The sequence below is a fragment of the Pristiophorus japonicus genome, chromosome 7, assembly GCF_044704955.1.
Source record: "Pristiophorus japonicus isolate sPriJap1 chromosome 7, sPriJap1.hap1, whole genome shotgun sequence".
In the NCBI taxonomy this organism is placed as follows: domain Eukaryota; kingdom Metazoa; phylum Chordata; class Chondrichthyes; family Pristiophoridae; genus Pristiophorus; species Pristiophorus japonicus.
The window spans coordinates 240,810,008-240,832,047 of NC_091983.1; positions in this window are offsets into that span (position 1 = coordinate 240,810,008).

Here is a 22,040-nt window from a genome sequence, read left to right on the forward strand (position 1 = left end):
ACAATCAATCCCAACATACAATCAAAACATTCAATCCCAACAATCAATCTGAACAATCAGTCCCAACAATCAGTCCCAACAATCAATCCCAACAATCAATCCCAACAATCAATTCCAACAATCAATCCCAACAATCAATCCCAACAATCAATTCCAACAATCAATCTCAACTATCAATCTCAACATACAATCAAAACATTCAATCCCAACAATCAATCTGAACAATCAGTCCCAACAATCAGTCCCAACAATCAATCCCAACAATCACTCCCAACAATCAATCCCAACAATCAATCTCAACAATCAATCCCAACAATCAATCCCAACAATCAATCCCAACAATCAATCCCAACAATCAGTCCCAACAATCACTCTGAACAATCAATCCCAACAATCAATCCCAACATACAATCAAAACATTCAATCCCAACAATCAATCTGAACAATCAGTCCCAACAATCAGTCCCAACAATCAATCCCAACAATCAATCCCAACAATCAATCCCAACAATCAATTCCAACAATCAATCCCAACAATCAATCCCAACAATCAATTCCAACAATCAATCTCAACAATCAATCCCAACAATCAGTCCCAACAATCAATCCAAACAATCAATCTGAAGAATCAATCCCAACAATCAATCTGAACAATCAATCCCAACAATCAATCCCAACAATCAATTTCAAAAATCAATTCCAACAATCAATCTCAACAATCAATCCCAACAATCAATCTGAACAATCAATCCCAACAATCAATCCCAACAATCAATCCCAACAATCAATCCCAACAATCAATTTGAACAATCAGTCCCAACAATCAATCTGAACAATCAATTCAAACAATCAATCTGAACAATCAGTCCCAACAATCAATCCCAACAATCAATCTGAACAATCAATCAGTCCCAACAATCAATCCCAACAATCAATCTGAACAATCAGTCCCAACAATCAGTCCCAACCATCAATCCCAACAATCAATCTGAACAATCAGTCCCAACAATCAATCCCAACAGTCAATCCCAACAATCAATCTAAACAATCAATCCCAACAATCAGTCCCAACAATCAATCCGAACAATCAGTCCCAACAATCAATCCCAACAATCAATCCCAACAATCAATCCCAACAATCAGTCCCGACAATCAATCCCAACAATCAATCCCAACAATCAGTCCCAACAATCACTCTGAACAATCAATCCCAACAATCAATCCCAACATACAATCAAAACATTCAATCCCAACAATCAATCTGAACAATCAGTCCCAACAATCAATCCCAACAATCAATCCCAACAATCAATCTCAACAATCAATCCCAACAATCAATCCCAACAATCAATCCCAACAATCAATCCCAACAATCAATCCCAACAATCAATCCCAACAATCAATCCCAACAATCAATCCCAACAATCAGTCCCAACAATCACTCTGAACAATCAATCCCAACAATCAATCCCAACATACAATCAAAACATTCAATCCCAACAATCAATCTGAACAATCAGTCCCAACAATCAGTCCCAACAATCAATCCCAACAATCAATCCCAACAATCAATTCCAACAATCAATCCCAACAATCAATCCCAACAATCAATTCCAACAATCAATCTCAACAATCAATCTCAACATACAATCAAAACATTCAATCCCAACAATCAATCTGAACAAACAGTCCCAACAATCAGTCCCAACAATCAATCCCAACAATCAATCCCAACAATCAATCCCAACAATCAATCTCAACAATCAATCCCAACATTCAATCCCAACAATCAATCCCAACAACAATCCCAACAATCAGTCCCAACAATCACTCTGAACAATCAATCCCAACAATCAATCCCAACATACAATCAAAACATTCAATCCCAACAATCAATCTGAACAATCAGTCCCAACAATCAGTCCCAACAATCAATCCCAACAATCAATCCCAACAATCATCCCAACAATCAATTCCAACAATCAATCCCAACAATCAATCCCAACAATCAATTCCAACAATCAATCTCAACAATCAATCCCAACAATCAGTCCCAACAATCAATCCAAACAATCAATCTGAACAATCAATCCCTACAATCAATCTCAACAATCAATTTCAAAAATCAATTCCAACAATCAATCTCAACAATCAATCCCAACAATCAATCTGAACAATCAATCCCAACAATCAATCCCAACAATCAATCTGAACAATCAATCCCAACAATCAATCCCAACAATCAATTTCAAAAATCAATTCCAACAATCAATCTCAACAATCAATCCCAAAAATCAATCTGAACAATCAATCCCAACAATCAATCCCAACAATCAATCCCATCAATCAATCCCAACAATCAATCACAACAATCAATCCCAACAATCAATCTGAACAATCAATCCGAACAATCAATCTGAACAATCAATCTGAACAATCAATCCCAACAATCAATCCCAACAATCAATCTGAACAATCAATCTGAACAATCAATCCCAACAATCAATCTGAACAATCAATCCCAACAATCAATCCCAACAATCAATTCCAACAATCAATCTCAATAATCAATCCCAACAATCAATCTGAACAATCAATCCCAACAATGAATCTGAACAATCAATCCCAACAATCCGTCCCAAGAATCAATCCCAACAATCAATCCCAACAATCAATCCCAACAATCAATCCGATCAGTCAGTCCCAACAATCAATCCCAACAATCAATCCCAACAATCAATCGGAACAATCAATCCCAACAATCAATCCGAACAATCAGTCCCAACAATCAGTTCCAACAATCAATCCCAACAATCAGTCCCAACAATCAATCCCAACAATCAATCCGAACAATCAGTCCCAACAATCAATCCCAACAATCAATCCCAACAATCAATCCCAACAATCAATCTGAACAATCAATCCCAAAAATCAATCCCAACAATCAATCCCAACTGTCAATCCCAACAATCAGTCCCAACAATCAGTCCCAACAATCAGTCCCAACAATCAATCAGAACAATCAATCCGAACAATCAATCTGAACAACCAATCCCAACAATCAATCCGAACAATCAGTCCCAACAATCAGTCCCAACAATCAATCTGAACAATCAATCCCAACAATCAATCCCAACAATCAATCCCAACAATCAATCCCAACAATCAATCTGAACAATCAATCCCAACAATCAATCTCAACAATCAAACTGATCAATCAATCCCAACAATCAATCCCAACAATCAATCCCAACAATTAGTCCCAACAATCAGTCCCAACAATCAGTCCCAACAATCAGTCCCAACAATCAATCAGAACAATCAATCCGAACAATCAATCTGAACAATCAATCCCAACAATCAATCCGAACAATCAGTTCCAACAATCAGTCCCAACAATCAATCTGAACAATCAATCCCAACAATCAATCCCAACAATCAATCTGATCAATCAATCCCAACAATCAATCCCAACAATCAATCCCAACAATTAGTCCCAACAATCAATCCCAACAATCAATCCCAACAATCAATCCCAACAATCAGTCCCAACAATCAATCCGAACAATCAATCCGGACAATCAATCTGAACAATCAATCCCAACAATCAATCCCAACAACCAATCCCAACAATCAATCAGAACAATCAATCTGAACAATCAATCTGAACAATCAATCCCAACAATCAATCCTGACAATCAATCCCAACAATCAATCCCAACAATCAGTCCCAACAATTAATCCCAACAATCAATCTGGACAATCAATCCCAACAATCCAATCAATCCCAACAATCAATCCCAACAATCAATCCCAACAATCAGTCCCAACAATCAATCCTAACAATCAATCTGAACAATCAATCCCAACAATCAATCGCAACAATCAATCAGAACAATCATATCAGAACAATCAATCAGAACAATCAATCTGAACAATAAATCCCAACAATCAATCCCAACAATCAATCACAACAATCAATCCCAACAATCAGTCCCAACAATCAATCCCAACAATCAATCAGAACAATCAATCAGAACAATCAATCAGAACAATCAATCCCAACAATCAATCCCAACAATCAGTCCCGACAATCAATCCCAACAATCAATCCCAACAATCAGTCCCAACAATCACTCTGAACAATCAATCCCAACAATCAATCCCAACATACAATCAAAACATTCAATCCCAACAATCAATCTGAACAATCAGTCCCAACAATCAGTCCCAACAATCAATCCCAACAATCAATCCCAACAATCAATCTCAACAATCAATCCCAACAATCAATCCCAACAATCAATCCCAACAATCAATCCCAACAATCAATCCCAACAATCAGTCCCAACAATCAATCCCAACAATCAATCACAACAATCAGTCCCAACAATCACTCTGAACAATCAATCCCAACAATCAATCCCAACATACAATCAAAACATTCAATCCCAACAATCAATCTGAACAATCAGTCCCAAGAATCAGTCCCAACAATCAATCCCAACAATCAATCCCAACAATCAATTCCAACAATCAATCCCAACAATCAATCCCAACAATCAATTCCAACAATCAATCTCAACAATCAATCTCAACATACAATCAAAACATTCAATCCCAACAATCAATCTGAACAATCAGTCCCAACAATCAGTCCCAACAATCAATCCCAACAATCAATCCCAACAATCAATCCCAACAATCAATCTCAACAATCAATCCCAACAATCAATCCCAACAATCAATCCCAACAATCAGTCCCAACAATCAATCCAAACAATCAATCTGAACAATCAATCCCAACAATCAATCTGAACAATCAATCCCAACAATCAATCCCGACAATCAATTTCAAAAATCAATTCCAACAATCAATCTCAACAATCAATCCCAACAAGCAATCTGAACAATCAATCCCAACAATCAATCCCAACAATCAATCCCATCAATCATTCCCAACAATCAATCACAACAATCAATCCCAACAATCAATCTGAACAATGAATCCGAACAATCAATCTGAACAATCAATCTGAACAATCAATCCCAACAATCAATCCCAACAATCAATCTGAACAATCAATCTGAACAATCAATCTGAACAATCAATCCCAACAATCAATCTGAACAATCAATCCCAACAATCAATCCCAACAATCAATTCCAACAATCAATCTCAATAATCAATCCCAACAATCAATCTGAACAATCAATCCCAACAATGAATCTGAACAATCAATCCCAACAATCCGTCCCAAGAATCAATCCCAACAATCAATCCCAACAATCAATCCCAACAATCAATCCCAACAATCAATCCGATCAGTCAGTCCCAACAATCAATCCCAACAATCAATCCCAACAATCAATCGGAACAATCAATCCCAACAATCAATCCGAACAATCAGTCCCAACAATCAGTTCCAACAATCAATCCCAACAATCAGTCCCAACAATCAATCCCAACAATCAATCCGAACAATCAGTCCCAACAATCAATCCCAACAATCAATCCCAACAATCAATCCCAACAATCAATCTGAACAATCAATCCCAAAAATCAATCCCAACAATCAATCCCAACTGTCAATCCCAACAATCAGTCCCAACAATCAGTCCCAACAATCAGTCCCAACAATCAATCAGAACAATCAATCCGAACAATCAATCTGAACAATCAATCCCAACAATCAATCCCAACAATCAGTCCCAACAATCAGTCCCAACAATCAATCTGAACAATCAATCCCAACAATCAATCCCAACAATCAATCCCAACAATCAATCCCAACAATCAATCTGAACAATCAATCCCAACAATCAATCTCAACAATCAAACTGATCAATCAATCCCAACAATCAATCCCAACAATCAATCCCAACAATTAGTCCCAACAATCAGTCCCAACAATCAGTCCCAACAATCAGTCCCAACAATCAATCAGAACAATCAATCCGAACAATCAATCTGAACAATCAATCCCAACAATCAATCAGAACAATCAATCCGAACAATCAATCTGAACAATCAATCTGAACAATCAATCCCAACAATCAATCCCAACAATCAATCTGATCAATCAATCCCAACAATCAATCCCAACAATCAATCCCAACAATTAGTCCCAACAATCAATCCCAACAATCAATCCCAACAATCAATCCCAACAATCAGTCCCAACAATCAATCCGAACAATCAATCCGGACAATCAATCTCAACAATCAATCCCAACAATCAATCCCAACAACCAATCCCAACATTCAATCAGAACAATCAATCTGAACAATCAATCTGAACAATCAATCCCAACAATCAATCCTAACAATCAATCCCAACAATCAATCCCAACAATCAGTCCCAACAATTAATCCCAACAATCAATCTGGACAATCAATCCCAACAATCCAATCAATCCCAACAATCAATCCCAACAATCAATCCCAACAATCAGTCCCAACAATCAATCCTAACAATCAATCTGAACAATCAATCCCAACAATCAATCCCAACAATCAATCAGAACAATCATATCAGAACAATCAATCAGAACAATCAATCTGAACAATCAATCCCAACAATCAATCCCAACAATCAATCACAACAATCAATCCCAACAATCAGTCCCAACAATCAATCCCAACAATCAATCAGAACAATCAATCAGAACAATCAATCAGAACAATCAATCCCAACAATCAATCCCAACAGTCAATCACAACAATCAATCCCAACAATCAATCCCAACAATCAGTCCCAACAATCAGTCCCAACAATCAATCCGAACAATCAATCCGGACAATCAATCCCAACATTCAATCCCAAAAATCAATCCCAACAATCAATCAGAACAATCAATCTGAACAATCAATCTGAACAATCAATCCCAACAATCAATCCCAACAATCAATCCCAACAATCAATCCCAACAATCAGTCCCAACAATTAATCCCAACAATCAATCTGGACAATCAATCCCAACAATCCAATCAATCCCAACAATCAATCCCAACAATCAATCCCAACAATCAGTCCCAACAATCAATCCCAACAATCAATCCCAACAATCAATCCCAACAATCAATCCCATCAAACAATCCGCATCCTCCGACCCATACACTGCGGATCTCCCGACCCGTACACCGCGAATCCCCCGACCCGTACACCGCGAATCTCCCGACCCGTACACCGCGAATCCCCCGACCCGTACACCGCGAATCCTCCGACCCGTACACCGCGAATCCCCCGACCCGTACACCGCGAATCTCCCGACCCGTACACCGCGAATCTCCCGACCCGTACACCGCGAATCTCCATACCCGTACACCGCGAATCTCCCGACCTGTACACCGCGAATCCCCCGACCCGTACACCGCGAATCTCCCGACCCGTACACCGCGAATCCCCCGACCTGTACACCGCGAATCTCCCGACCCGTACACCGCGAATCCCCCGACCCGTACACCGCGAATCTCCCGACCTGTACACCGCGAATCCCCCGACCAGTACACCGCGAATCTCCCGACCCGTACACCGCGAATCCCCCGACCCGTACACCGCGAATCTCCCGACCCGTACACCGCGAATCCCCCGACCCGTACACCGCGAATCTCCCGACCCGTACACCGCGAATCTCCCGACCCGTACACCGCGAATCCCCCGACCCGTACACCGCGAATCTCCCGACCCGTACACCGCGAATCTCCCGACCCGTACACCGCGAATCCCCCGACCCGTACACCGCGAATCTCCCGACCCGTACACCGCGAATCTCCCGACCCGTACACCGCGAATCGCCCGACCCGTACACCGCGAATCTCCCGACCCGTACACCGCGAATCTCCATACCCGTACACCGCGAATCCCCCGACCCGTACACCACGAATCTCCCGACCCGTACACCGCGAATCTCCCGACCCGTACACCGCGAATCTCCCGACCCGTACACCGCGAATCGCCCGACCCGTACACCGCGAATCCCCCGACCCGTACACCGCGAATCTCCCGACCCGTACACCGCGAATCTCCCGACCCGTACACCGCGAATCTCCCGACCCGTACACCGCGAATCTCCCGACCCGTACACCGCGAATCTCCCGACCCGTACACCGCGAATCTCCCGACCCGTACACCGCGAATTTCCCGACCCGTACACCGCGAATCCCCCGACCCGTACACCGCGAATCTCCCGACCCGTACACCGCGAATTTCCCGACCCGTACACCGTGAATCTCCCGACCCGTACACCGCGAATCTCCCGACCCGTACACCGCGAATCCCCCGACCCGTACACCGCGAATCTCCCGACCCGTACACCGCGAATCCCCATACCCGTACACCGCGAATCCCCCGACCCGTACACCGCGAATCCCCATACCCGTACACCGCGAATCTCCCGACCCGTACACCGCGAATCTCCCGACCCGTACACCGCGAATCCCCATACCCGTACACCGCGAATCTCCCGACCCGTACACCGCGAATCTCCCGACCCGTACACCGCGAATCTCCCGACCCGTACACCGCGAATCCCCATACCCGTACACCGCGAATCCCCCGACCCGTACACCGCGAATCCCCCGACCCGTACACCGCGAATCCCCATACCCGTACACCGCGAATCCCCATACCCGTACACCGCGAATCCCCCGACCCGTACACCGCGAATCTCCCGACCCGTACACCGCGAATCCCCGACCCGTACACCGTGAATTCCCCGACAACGTACATCGCGGATCTCCCGACCCGTACACCGCGAATCTCCCGACCCGTACACCGCGAATCTCCCGACCCGTACACCGTGAATTTGTTGCGGACCCCGTCTTTGTTCCGTTAAATGACTACACCGCCTCCCCTTTGCGCTGCTCCCTGGCACGGCCCAAATGACAAACATTGCTCCACAATCGTTAATCGGCCGTTAATCTCCCGCCCGCCTCCGTTTTGACCACGAAAACGGCAAAGTCAAAAATCCAGCCCAATGAGAAGAAATGTGCCGAGGTTAGGATGAACTTTTATAAAACTCTGGTTCCGCCTCGACTGGAGAATTGTGTCGATTTCTGGGCACCACATTTTCGGAGGGATGTTGGGCAGAAAGTGTTTGGGGAATGGTCCCAGGGATGAGGAACGTCAGTGATGTGGAGAGAATGCAGAAGCTGGGATTGTTCTCCTTAGAGTAGAGACGGTTAAGGGGAGATTGGATCGAGGTGTTTTGATGGAGTAAATAAGCAGAAACTGTTCCCAGCGGATACAGAGTTAGGGAGATTGCGACTGAACCAGAGGGGAGGGAGCAGAATGTGTTTACGCAGTGATTGTTGTGATGGGGAACGCGCTGCCTGAAAGGGCGGTGGGAGCAGGTTCTATCGTAACTTTCAAACGTGAATTGGGTAAATACTGGGAGGGGAAACGTTCACAGGGCTGTAGGGAACAGGGGGGAGTGGGACTGCTGGGATCGCTCTGTCACAGGAATGTGGGCAACGAGGGGGAGTGGGACTGTTGGGATTGCTCTGTCACAGGGCTGTGGGGAACGGGGGGGAGTGGGAGTGATGGGATTGCTCTGTCACAGGGCTGTGCGGAACGGGGGGGGAGTGGGACTGATGGGATCGCTCTGTCACAGGACTGTGGGGAACGGGGGGGAGGAGTGGGACTGATGGGATCGCTCTGTCACAGGGCTGTGGGGAACGGGGGGGGGAGGAGTGGGAGTGATGGGATCGCTCTGTCACAGGGCTGTGGGGAATAGGGGGGAGTGGGACTGCTGGGATCGCTCTGTCACGGCTGTGGGGAATGGGGGGGAGTGGGACTGCTGGGATCGCTCTGTCACAGGGCTGTGGGGAACGGGGGGGAGGAGTGGGAGTGATGGGATCGCTCTGTCACAGGGCTGTGGGGAACGGGGTGGGGGGGAGGAGTGGGAGTGATGGGATCGCTCTGTCACAGGGCTGTGGGGAATAGGGGGGAGTGGGACTGCTGGGATCGCTCTGTCACGGCTGTGGGGAATGGGGGGGAGTGGGACTGCTGGGATCGCTCTGTCACAGGACTGTGGGGAACGGGGGGGAGGAGTGGGAGTGATGGGATCGCTCTGTCACAGGGCTGTGGGGAACGGGGGGGGGAGGAGTGGGAGTGATGGGATCGCTCTGTCACAGGGCTGTGGGGGAGTGGGAGTGATGGGATCGCTCTGTCACAGGGCTGTGGGGAACGGGGCGGGAGTGGGAGTGATGGGATCGCTCTGTCACAGGGCTGTGGGGAATAGGGGGGAGTGGGACTGCTGGGATCGCTCTGTCACGGCTGTGGGGAATGGGGGGGAGTGGGACTGCTGGGATCGCTCTGTCACGGCTGTGGGGAATGGGGGGGAATGGGACTGCTGGGATCGCTCTGTCACAGGGCTGTGGGGAATGGGGGGTGTGGGACTGCTGGGATCGCTCTGTCACAGGGCTGTGGGAGAGTGGGAGTGATGGGATCGCTCTGTCACAGGGCTGTGGGGAATGGGGGGGAATGGAACTGCTGGGATCGCTCTGTCACAGGGCTGTGGGGAATGGGGGGGTGTGGGACTGCTGGGATCGCTCTGTCACAGGGCTGTGGGGAATGGGGGGGGGGAGTGGGACTGCTGGGATCGCTCTGTCACGGCTGTGGGGAATGGGGGGGAGTGGGACTGCTGGGATCGCTCTGTCACAGGACTGTGGGGAACGGGGGGGAGGAGTGGGAGTGATGGGATCGCTCTGTCAGGGCTGTGGGGAATGGGGGGGGGAGGAGTGGGAGTGATGGGATCGCTCTGTCACAGGGCTGTGGGGGAGTGGGAGTGATGGGATCGCTCTGTCACAGGGCTGTGGGGAACGGGGGGGGAGTGGGAGTGATGGGATCGCTCTGTCACAGGGCTGTGGGGAATAGGGGGGAGTGGGACTGCTGGGATCGCTCTGTCACGGCTGTGGGGAATGGGGGGGAGTGGGACTGCTGGGATCGCTCTGTCATGGCTGTGGGGAATGGGGGGAATGGGACTGCTGGGATCGCTCTGTCACAGGGCTGTGGGGAATGGGGGGCGTGGGACTGCTGGGATCGCTCTGTCACAGGGCTGTGGGGGAGTGGGAGTGATGGGATCGCTCTGTCACAGGGCTGTGGGGAATGGGGGGGAATGGAACTGCTGGGGTCGCTCTGTCACAGGGCTGTGGGGAATGGGGGGGCGTGGGACTGCTGGGATCGCTCTGTCACAGGGCTGTGGGGAATGGGGTGGGAGTGGGACTGCTGGGATCGCTCTGTCACAGGGCTGTGGGGAATGGGGGGGAGTGGGACTGCTGGGATCGCTCTGTCACAGGGCTGTGGGGAATGGGGGGGCGTGGGACTGCTGGGATTGCTCTGTCACAGGGCTGTGGGGAATGGGGGGGGGTGGGACTGCTGGGATCGCTCTGTCACAGGGCTGTGGGGAATGGGGGGGAGTGGGACTGCTGGGATCGCTCTGTCACAGGGCTATGGGGAATGGGGGGGAGTGGGACTGCTGGGATCGCTCTGTCACGGCTGTGGGGAATGGGGGGGAGTGGGACTGCTGGGATCGCTCTGTCACAGGGCTGTGGGGAATGGGGGGGAGTGGGACTGCTGGGATTGCTCTGTCACAGGGCTGTGGGGAATGGGGGGGCGTGGGACTGCTGGGATTGCTCTGTCACAGGGCTGTGGGGAATGGGGGGGGGGTGGGACTGCTGGGATCGCTCTGTCACAGGGCTGTGGGGAATGGGGGGGAGTGGGACTGCGGGGATCGCTCTGTACAGGGCTGTGGGGGAGTGGGAGTGCTGGGATCGCTCTGTCACAGCACCGGAACAGGTTTGATGGGCCCAGTGACCTCTGGCCTACCATTCTATGATGTGGGTCTTCACTGTGCCTGGTTGTTGGAAGGTGTGGGAGGAGATGTAACCTGTCGGATTATACTCACACTCTGATGTTTGTTTCCTCCTCTCTGTTACAGATGTGATTCCTCGAGGCCGGAACGCTGGCTCTATCCCGCTCCCTCTCCCGCTCCCTTTCTCTGCCTGTCTGCTGCTCTTGGCCTCGCTCAGCTCACAGATCCTGCTCAGATGATGTGACGGAGTGGATTGAATAATCTGTTCCTGCTGACCCCTCAATCCTCAGCACCCCTCGTACGGCACACAGTGTCCACATGTACCAAAGACACGGGTCCTTCCTGATGGCGAGTCCGGTGCGGGATCTGAGCCCATCCCTGGAACAGGAACAGATTATTCCTGTGTCTCCGTCACAGCCCCAGGCAGGCTCCACCTTAACCTTACTCTCCCCACCACTGAAATTAACTGAACTTAAGCACAAGTAGATAATCCGACGGCTGTTATACTGGTGTGAGATGCTCCTATACTCAGACTGCACGTACCACTCTCTCTCACCCCTCACCCACTGCATGACCTCATGTATCTGTCACCCCTTACCCAGTGTACATATCTCCATATAGTCAGCTACTGCATCCCACCAAACCCACACATCCCACCCTCCCCATTCACCGGAGCCCCAACCCCCCCATTCACCGGGGTCCCAAACCCCCCATTCATCGGGGTCCCAACCCCTCCATTCTCCGGGGTCCCAACCCCCCCATTCATCGGGGTCCCAACCCCTCCATTCTCCGGGGTCCCAACCCCCCCATTCATCGGGGTCCCAACCCCCCAGTCATCGGGGTCCCAACCCCCCCAGTCAGGAGGGTCCCAACCCCCCCCAGTCATCAGGGTCCCAACCCCCCCAGTCATCAGGGTCCCAACCCCCCCAGTCATCAGGGTCCCAACCCTCCCAGTCATCAGGGTCCCAACGCTCCCAGTCATCAGGGTCCCAACCCCCTCCAGTCATCGGTGTCCCAACCCCCTCCATTCACCGGGGTCCCAACGCCCCCATCATCGGGGTCCCAACCCCCCCATTCACCGGGGTCCAAACCCCCCCATCATCGGGGTCCCAACCCCCCCATTCACCGGGGTCCCAACCCCCCCATTCATCGGGGTCCAAACCCCCCCATCATCGGGGTCCCAACCCCCCCATTCACCGGGGTCCCAACCCCCCCATTCATCGGGGTCCAAACCCCCCCATCATCGGGGTCCCAACCCCCCCATTCACCGGGGTCCCAACCCCCCCATTCATCGGGGTCCAAACCCCCCCATCATCGGGGTCCCAACCCCCCCATCATCAGGGTCCCAACCCCCTCCAGTCATCCGGGTCCCAACCCTCCCAGTCATCGGGGTCCCAACCCCCTCCAGTCATCAGGGCCTCAACCCCCTCCAGTCATCGGTGTCCCAAACCCCTCCAGTCATCAGGGTCCCAACCCCCCCAGTCATCAGCGTCCCAACCCCCCCAGTCATCGGGGTCCCAACCCCCCCCCAGTCATCAGGGTCCCAACCGCCCCAGTCATCGGGGTCCCAATCCCCCCCGTCATCGGGGTCCCAACCCCTTCATCGGGGTCACAACCCCCCCATTCATCAGGGTCGCCACCTCTCCCCCCCCAGTCATCGGGGTCCCAACCCCTCCCTCCCCATTCATCAGGGTCTCAACCCCTTCCCCCCCCATTCATCAGGGTCCCAACCCCTCCCCAGTCATCAGGGTCCCCTCCCCCCGATTCATCGGGGTCCCATCCCATCCCTCCTCATTGACCAGGATCCCATTCCTCCCCATTGACCAGGATCCCATCCCTCCCCATTGACCAGGATCCCATCCCTCCCCATTGACCAGGATCCCATCCCTCCCCATTGAACAGGATCCCATCCCTCCCCATTGACCAGGATCCCATCGCTCCCGATTGATCGGGATCCCATCCCTCCCCATTGACCGGGATCCCATCCCTCCCCATTGACCGGGATCCCATCCCTCCCCATTGACCAGGATCGCATCCCTCCCCATTGACCAGGATCCCATCGCTCCCCATTGACCAGAATCCCATCGCTCCTCATTGACCAGGATCCCATTGCTCCCCATTGACCAAGATCGGGTCACACTCACGGGCTGGATGGCCAAACAGGGCCGTGGGAGTGAGGGTGGAGCCAGACCCTTGGATTGACCCCAATGCTGAGCTTCAGCCCTGCCCATTGACCCCAAGTCGCGCCCATTGACCACAGGACCCACCCATTGACCTCAGGACCTTCCTTGAGTCCCTCACATTGACCCTACCATTGAGCCCAGAATTCTCCCATTGACCCCAGGATTCTTCTATTGACCCCAGCTCATCCCTTGGGATTCACGACACCGCTGGGAGTGACCGGTCCGCTGGGTGTGACCGGTCCGCTGGGAGTGACCGGTCTTCTGGGAGTGACCGGTCCGCTAGGCATGACCGGTAGTGACCGGTCTGCTGGGAGTGACCGGTCTACTGGGAGTGAACGGTCTGCTAGGAATGACCGGTAGTGACTGGTCTGCTGGGAGTGACCGGTCCGCTGGGAGTGACCCGTCCATTGGGAGTAACCTGTCCACTGTGAGTGACCGGATCCCATCACCACCCCCCCCGCCTCCCACCATGACCCTCAGCTCCACCTTTATATGATCGATTGTAAAACTACAGAAAGCACAATGTTAAAACCTTGCTGTATTTTATCTCAGATTATTCAATGGTTTTATTAAAAGTTATTATTGAGAAGAATCCTCGCTGGCTCTCTCTCATTCCTGCAACAATCCCAGGAATCATATCTTCACCCGCTGGGTCTGCCCATACACAACTGTCCCAGAACCACCCACAGTCAATCGCTCCCAATTAACCGAGGTCCCATTGCTCCCCATTGAACAGGATCCCATCGCTCCTCATTGACCAGGATCCCATCGCTCCCCATTGACCAGGCTCCCATCACTCCCAATTAACCAGGATCCCATCCCTGCCCATTGACCAGGATCCCATCGCTCCCCATTGACCAGGATCCCATCCCTCCCCATTGACCAGGATCCCATTGCTCCACATTGCACAGGATTCCATCCCTCCCCATTGACCGAGATCCCATCGCTCCCCATTGACCAGGCTCCCATCACTCCCCATTGACCAGGATCCCATTCCTCCCCATTGACCAAAATCCCATCCCTCCCGATTGACCAGGATCCCATCCCTCCCCATTGACCAGGATCCCAACGCTGCCCATTGACCAGGATCCCATCGCTCCCCATTGACCAGGATCCCATCGCTCCCCATTGACCGAGATCCCATCGCTCCCCATTGACCAGGATCCCATCGCTCCCCATTGACCGAGATCCCATCGCTCCCCATTGACCGAGATCCCATCGCTCCCCATTGACCAGGATCCCATCGCTCCCGATTGACCGAGATCCCATCGCTCCCCATTGACCGAGATCCCATCGCTCCCCATTGACCAGGATCCCAACGCTGCCCATTGACCAGGATCCCATCGCTCCCCATTGACCAGGATCCCATCCCTGCTCATTAACCAGAATCCCATCCCTCCCCGTTGACCAGGATCCCATCGCTCCCTATTGACCAGGATCCCATCCCTCCCCATTGACCGAGATCCCATCCCTCCCCATTGACCAGAATCCCATCCCTCCCCTTTGACCAGGATCCCATCGCTCCCCATTGACCAGGATCCCATCGCTCCCCATTGACCAGGATCCCATCGCTCCCCATTGACCGAGATCCCATCGCTCCCCATTGACCAGGATCCCATCGCTCCCCATTGACCGAGATCCCATCGCTCCCCATTGACCGAGATCCCATCGCTCCCCATTGACCGAGATCCCATCGCTCCCCATTGACCGAGATCCCATCGCTCCCCATTGACCAGGATCCCATCGCTCCCCATTGACCGTGATCCCATCGCTCCCCATTGACCGAGATCCCATCGCTCCCCATTGACCGAGATCCCATCCCTCCCCATTGACCGAGATCGGGTCACACCCAAGGGGTGGATGTCCAAACAGGGCCGTGGGAGTGAGGCTGGAGACAGACCCTTGGAATGACCCCAATGTTGAGCTTCCGCCATATTGACCCCGAGTCACACCCATTGACCCCAGGACCCTCCCTGTATCCCTCAAATTGACCCCAGGAACTGCCCAATGACACTGACTCTCTCGCATTGGCCCCAGGATTCTTCCATTGACCCCAGTTCATCCCTTGTGATTCACGACACCGCTGGGAGTGACCCGTCCGCTGGGAGTGACCCGTACCCTGGGAGTGACCTGTCCACTGGGAGTGACCCTTCCACTGAGAGTGACCAGCCCGCTGGGAGTGACCCGTCCACTGGGAGTGACCAGCCCGCTGGGAGTGACCTGTCCGCTGGGAGTGACCAGTTCACTGGTAGTGACCCTTCCACTGGGTGTGACCTGTCCGCTGTGAGTGACCAGATCCCATCACGCCCTCCTCCCCTTGACCTTCAGCTCCACCTTTATATGATCGATTGTAAAACTACGGAAAGCACAATGTTAAAACCTTGCTGTATTTTATCTGAGATTATTCAATGGTTTTATTAAAAGTTATTATTGAGAAGAATCCTCGCTGGCTCTCTCTCATACCTGCAACAATCCCGGGAATCTCATCTTCACCCGCTGGGTCTGCCCAGACACAAATGTCCCAGAGCCCCCCACAGTCCATCGCTCCCCATTGACCAGGATCCCATCCCTCCCCATTGACCAAGATCCCATCGCTCCCCATTGACCACGATCCCATCCCTCCCCATTGACCAGGATCTCATCCCTCCCCATTGACCGAGATCCCATCCCTCCCCGTTGACCAGGATCCCATCGCTCCCCATTGACCAGGATCCCATCACTCCCCATTGACCAGGATCCCATCACTCCCCATTGACCGAGATCAGTTCACACCCACGGGCTGGATGGCCAAACAGGGCTGTGGGAGTGAGGTTGGTGCCCGACCCTTGGATTGACCCCAATGCTGAGCTTCGGCCCCGCCATTGACCCCGCGTCCCGCCCATTGACTCCGAGTCCCGAGCATTGACTCCGAGTCCCGAGCATTGACTCCGAGTCCCGCCCATTGACTCCGAGTCCCGAGCATTGACTCCGAGTCCCGAGCATTGACTCCGAGTCCCGCCCATTGACCCCAGGACACGCCCATTGACCCCAGGACGTGCCCATTGACCCCAGGATTCTCCCATTAACCCCAGCTCATCTCTTGGGTTGAGCGACACCGCAGGGAGTGAGCCGTCCTCTGGTAGTGACCTGTCTTCTGGGAGTGACCCATCCGCTGGGAGTGACCTGTCCACTGGTAGTGACCCGTGCACTGCGAGTGACCCCTCCACTTCCATTGACCCATCTCCTGGGAGTAACCGGTCAACTGGGAGTGAGCAGTCTGTTATGAGTGACCGGTCCGTTAGGAGTGACCTGTCCGCTGGGAGTGATCTGTCCACTGGGAGTGACCTGTCCGCTGGGAGTGACTAGTCCGCTGGGAGTGACCGGATCCCATCATCCACCCCGCCCCCCGCCACCATGACCCTCAGTTCCACCTTTATATGATCGATTATAAAACTACGGAAAGCTCAATGTTAAAACCTTGCTGTATTTTATCTCAGATTATTCAATGGTTTTATTAAAAGTTATTTTTGAAAAGAATCCTCGCTGCTCTCTTGTTCCTGCAACAATCCCAGGAATGGCATCTTCACCGCTGGGTCTGCCCATTCCCAGAGCCAATCCCGGGAATCGCATCGCTGGGTGTGACCATATCCAGACACAATCCCGAGAATTGTATCTTCACCCCCTGGGTCTGCCCATACCCCGACACAATCCTGGGAATCACAACTTTACCCGCTGGGTCTGCCCATACTCAGACACAATTCCAGGAATCGCGTATTCACCCGCTGGGTCTGCCCACACACAACCATACCCAGTGACCCTCACAGTCCATCCATCCCCATTGACTGAGATCCCATCACTTCCCATTGAACGAGATCCCATCGCTCCTCATTGACCATGATCCCATCCCTTCATATTGACCAGGGTCCCATCGCTCCCCATTGACCAGGAACCCATTCCTCCCCATTGAGTGATATCCCATTCCTCCCGATTGACCAAGATCTCATCGCTCCCCATTGACCAGGATCCCATCCCTCCCCATTGACTAAGATCCCATCGCTCCCCATTGACCAGGATCCCATCGCTCCCCATTGACCAGGATCCCATCACTCCCCATTGACCAGGATCCCATCACTCCCCATTGACCGAGATCAGTTCACACCCACGGGCTGGATGGCCAAACAGGGCTGTGGGAGTGAGGTTGGTGCCCGACCCTTGGATTGACCCCAATGCTGAGCTTCGGCCCCGCCATTGACTCCGAGTCCCGAGCATTGACTCCGAGTCCCGAGCATTGACTCCGAGTCCCGCCCATTGACCCCAGGACACGCCCATTGACCCCAGGACGTGCCCATTGACCCCAGGATTCTCCCATTAATGCCAGCTCATCTCTTGGGTTGAGCGACACCGCAGGGAGTGAGCCGTCCTCTGGTAGTGACCTGTCTTCTGGGAGTGAGCCATCTGCTGGGAGTGACCTGTCCACTGGTAGTGACCCGTGCACTGCGAGTGACCCCTCCACTTCCATTCACCCATCCCCTGGGAGTAACCGGTCAACTGGAAGTGAGCGGTCTGTTGTGAGTGACCGGTCCATTAGGAGTGACCGGTCCGTTAGGAGTGAACTGTCCGCTGGGAGTGACCAGTCCGCTGGGAGTGACCGGATCCCATCACCCCCCCGCCCTCCCCCCACCACCATGACCCTCAGCTCCACCTTTATATGATCGATTATAAAACTACGGAAAGCTCAATGTTAAAACCTTGCTGTATTTTGTCTCAGATTATTCAATGGTTTATTAAAAGTTATTTTTGAAAAGAATCCTCGCTGCTCTCTTGTTCCTGCAACAATCCCAGGAATGGCATCTTCACCGCTGGGTCTGCCCATTCCCAGAGCCAATCCCGGGAATCGCATCGCTGGGTGTGACCATATCCAGACGCAATCCAGAGAATTGTATCTTCACCCCCTGGGTCTCCCATACCCCGACACAATCCTGGGAATCACAACTTTACCCGCTGGGTCTGCCCATACCCAGACACAATTCCAGGAATCGCGTATTCACCCGCTGGGTCTGCCCACACACAACCATACCCAGTGACCCTCACAGTCCATCTATCCCCATTGACTGAGATCCCATCACTTCCCATTGAACGAGATCCCATCGCTCCCCATTGACCAGGATCCCATCACTTCCCATTGAACGAGATCCCATCGCTCCCCATTGACCAGGATCCCATCCCTTCCTATTGACCAGGGTCCCATCGCTCCCCATTGACCAGGAACCCATTCCTCCCCATTGAGTGATATCCCATTCCTCCCCATTGACCAAGATCCCATCGCTCCCCATTGACCAGGATCCCATCCCTCCCCATTGACCGAGATCCCATCGCTCCCCATTGACCGAGATCCCATCGCTCCCCATTGACCAGGATCCCATCGCTCCCCATTGACCAGGATCCCATCGCTCCACATTGACCAGGATCCAATCCCTCCCCATTGACCGAGATCCCATCGCTCCCCATTGACCGAGATCCCATCGCTCCCCATTGACCAGGATCCCATCGCTCCCCATTGACTGAGATCCCATCGCTCCCCATTGACTGAGATCCCATCGCTCCCCATTGACCGAGATCCCATCGCTCCCCATTGACCGAGATCCCATCGCTCCCCATTGACCAGGATCCCATCCCTCCCCATTGACCGAGATCCCATCGCTCCCCATTGACCGAGATCGGGTCACATCCAAGGGGTGGACGGCCAAACAGGGCCGTGGGAGTGAGGGTGGAGCCAGATCCTTGGAATGACCCCAATGCTGAGCTTCGGCCATATTGACCCCGAGTCGCGCCCATTGACCCCAGGACCCTCCCTTTATCCCTCAAATTGACCCCAGGAACTGCCCAATGACACTGACTCTCTCGCATTGGCCCCAGGATTCTTCCATTGATCCCAGTTCATCCCTTGTGATTCACGACACCGCTGGGAGTGACCCGTCCGCTGGGAGTGACCCGTCCGCTGGGAGTGACCAGTCCACTGGGAGTGACCCTTCCACTGGGAGTGACCAGCCCGCTGGGATTGACCAGCCCGCTGGGAGTGACCCGTCCACTGGGAGTGACCAGCCCGCTGGGAGTGACCAGTCCGCTGGGAGTGACCAGTTCACTGGGAGTAACCCTTCCACTGGGTGTGACCTGTCCGCTGTGAGTGACCAGATCCCATCACGCCCTCCCCCCCCTTGACCTTCAGCTCCACCTTTATATGATCGATTGTAAAACTACGGAAAGCACAATGTTAAAACCTTGCTGTATTTTATCTGAGATTATTCAATGGTTTTATTAAAAGTTATTATTGAGAAGAATCCTCGCAGGCTCTCTCTCATTCCTGCAACAATCCCGGGAATCTCATCTTCACCCGCTGGGTCTGCCCAGACACAACTGTCCCAGGGCCCCCCAGAGTCCATTGCTCCCCATTGACCAGGATCCCATCCCTCCCCATTGACCAGGATCCCATCGCTCCCCATTGACCATGATCCCATCGCTCCCCATTGACCGAGATCCCATCCCTCCCCGTTGACCGAGATCCCATCCCTCCCCGTTGACCGAGATCCCATCCCTCCCCGTTGACCAGGATCCCATCGCTCCCCATTGACCAGGATCCCATCACTCCCCATTGACCGAGATCAGTTTACACCCACGGGCTGGATGGCCAAACAGGGCTGTGGGAGTGAGGTTGGTGCCCGACCCTTGGATTGACCCCAATGCTGAGCTTCGGCCCCGCCATTGACCCCGCGTCCCGCCCATTGACCCCAGGACACGCCCATTGACCCCACGACGTGCCCATTGACCCCAGGATTCTCCCATTAACCCCAGCTCATCTCTTGGGTTGAGCGACACCGCAGGGAGTGAGCCGTCCTCTGGTAGTGACCTGTCTTCTGGGAGTGACCCATCCGCTGGGAGTGACCTGTCCACTGGTAGTGACCCGTGCACTGCGAGTGACCCCTCCACTTCCATTGACCCATCCCCTGGGAGTAACCGGTCAACTGGGAGTGAGCAGTCTCTTGTGAGTGACCGGTCCGTTAGGAGTGACCTGTCCGCTGGGAGTGACCTGTCCGCTGCAAGTGACTAGTCCGCTGGGAGTGACCGGATCCCATCACCCACCCCCCCCCCCCCCCCCCGCCACCATGACCCTCAGCTCCACCTTTATATGATCGATTATAAAACTACGGAAAGCTCAATGTTAAAACCTTGCTGTATTTTATCTCAGATTATTCAATGGTTTTATTAAAAGTTATTTTTGAAAAGAATCCTCGCTGCTCTCTTGTTCCTGCAACAATCCCAGGAATGGCATCTTCACCGCTGGGTCTGCCCATTCCCAGAGCCAATCCCGGGAATCGCATCGCTGGGTGTGACCATATCCAGACACAATCCCGAGAATTGTATCTTCACCCCCTGGGTCTGCCCATACCCCGACACAATCCTGGGAATCACAACTTTACCCGCTGGGTCTGCCCATACCCAGACACAATTCCAGGAATCGCGTATTCACCCGCTGGGTCTGCCCACACACAACCATACCCAGTGACCCTCACAGTCCATCCATCCCCATTGACTGAGATCCAATCACTTCCCATTGAACGAGATCTCATCGCTCCCCATTGACCAGGATCCCATCCCTTCCTATTGACCAGGGTCCCATCGCTCCCCATTGACCAGGAACCCATTCCTCCCCATTGAGCGACATCCCATTCCTCCCGATTGACCAAGATCCCATCGCTCCCCATTGTCCAGGATCCCATCCCTCCCCATTGACCGGGATCCCATCGCTCCCCATTGACCAGGATCCCATCACACCCCATTGACCAGGATCCCATCCCTCCCCATTGACAAGGATCCCATCCCTCCCCATTGACCAGCATCCCATCCCTCCCCATTGATCAGATCCCATCCCTCCCCATTGACCACGTTGCGATCGCTCCCCATTGACCACCATCCCATCCGTCCCCATTGATCAGGATCCCATCCCTCCCCATTGATCAGGATCCCATCCCTCCCCATTGACCAGGATCCCATCCGTCCCCATTG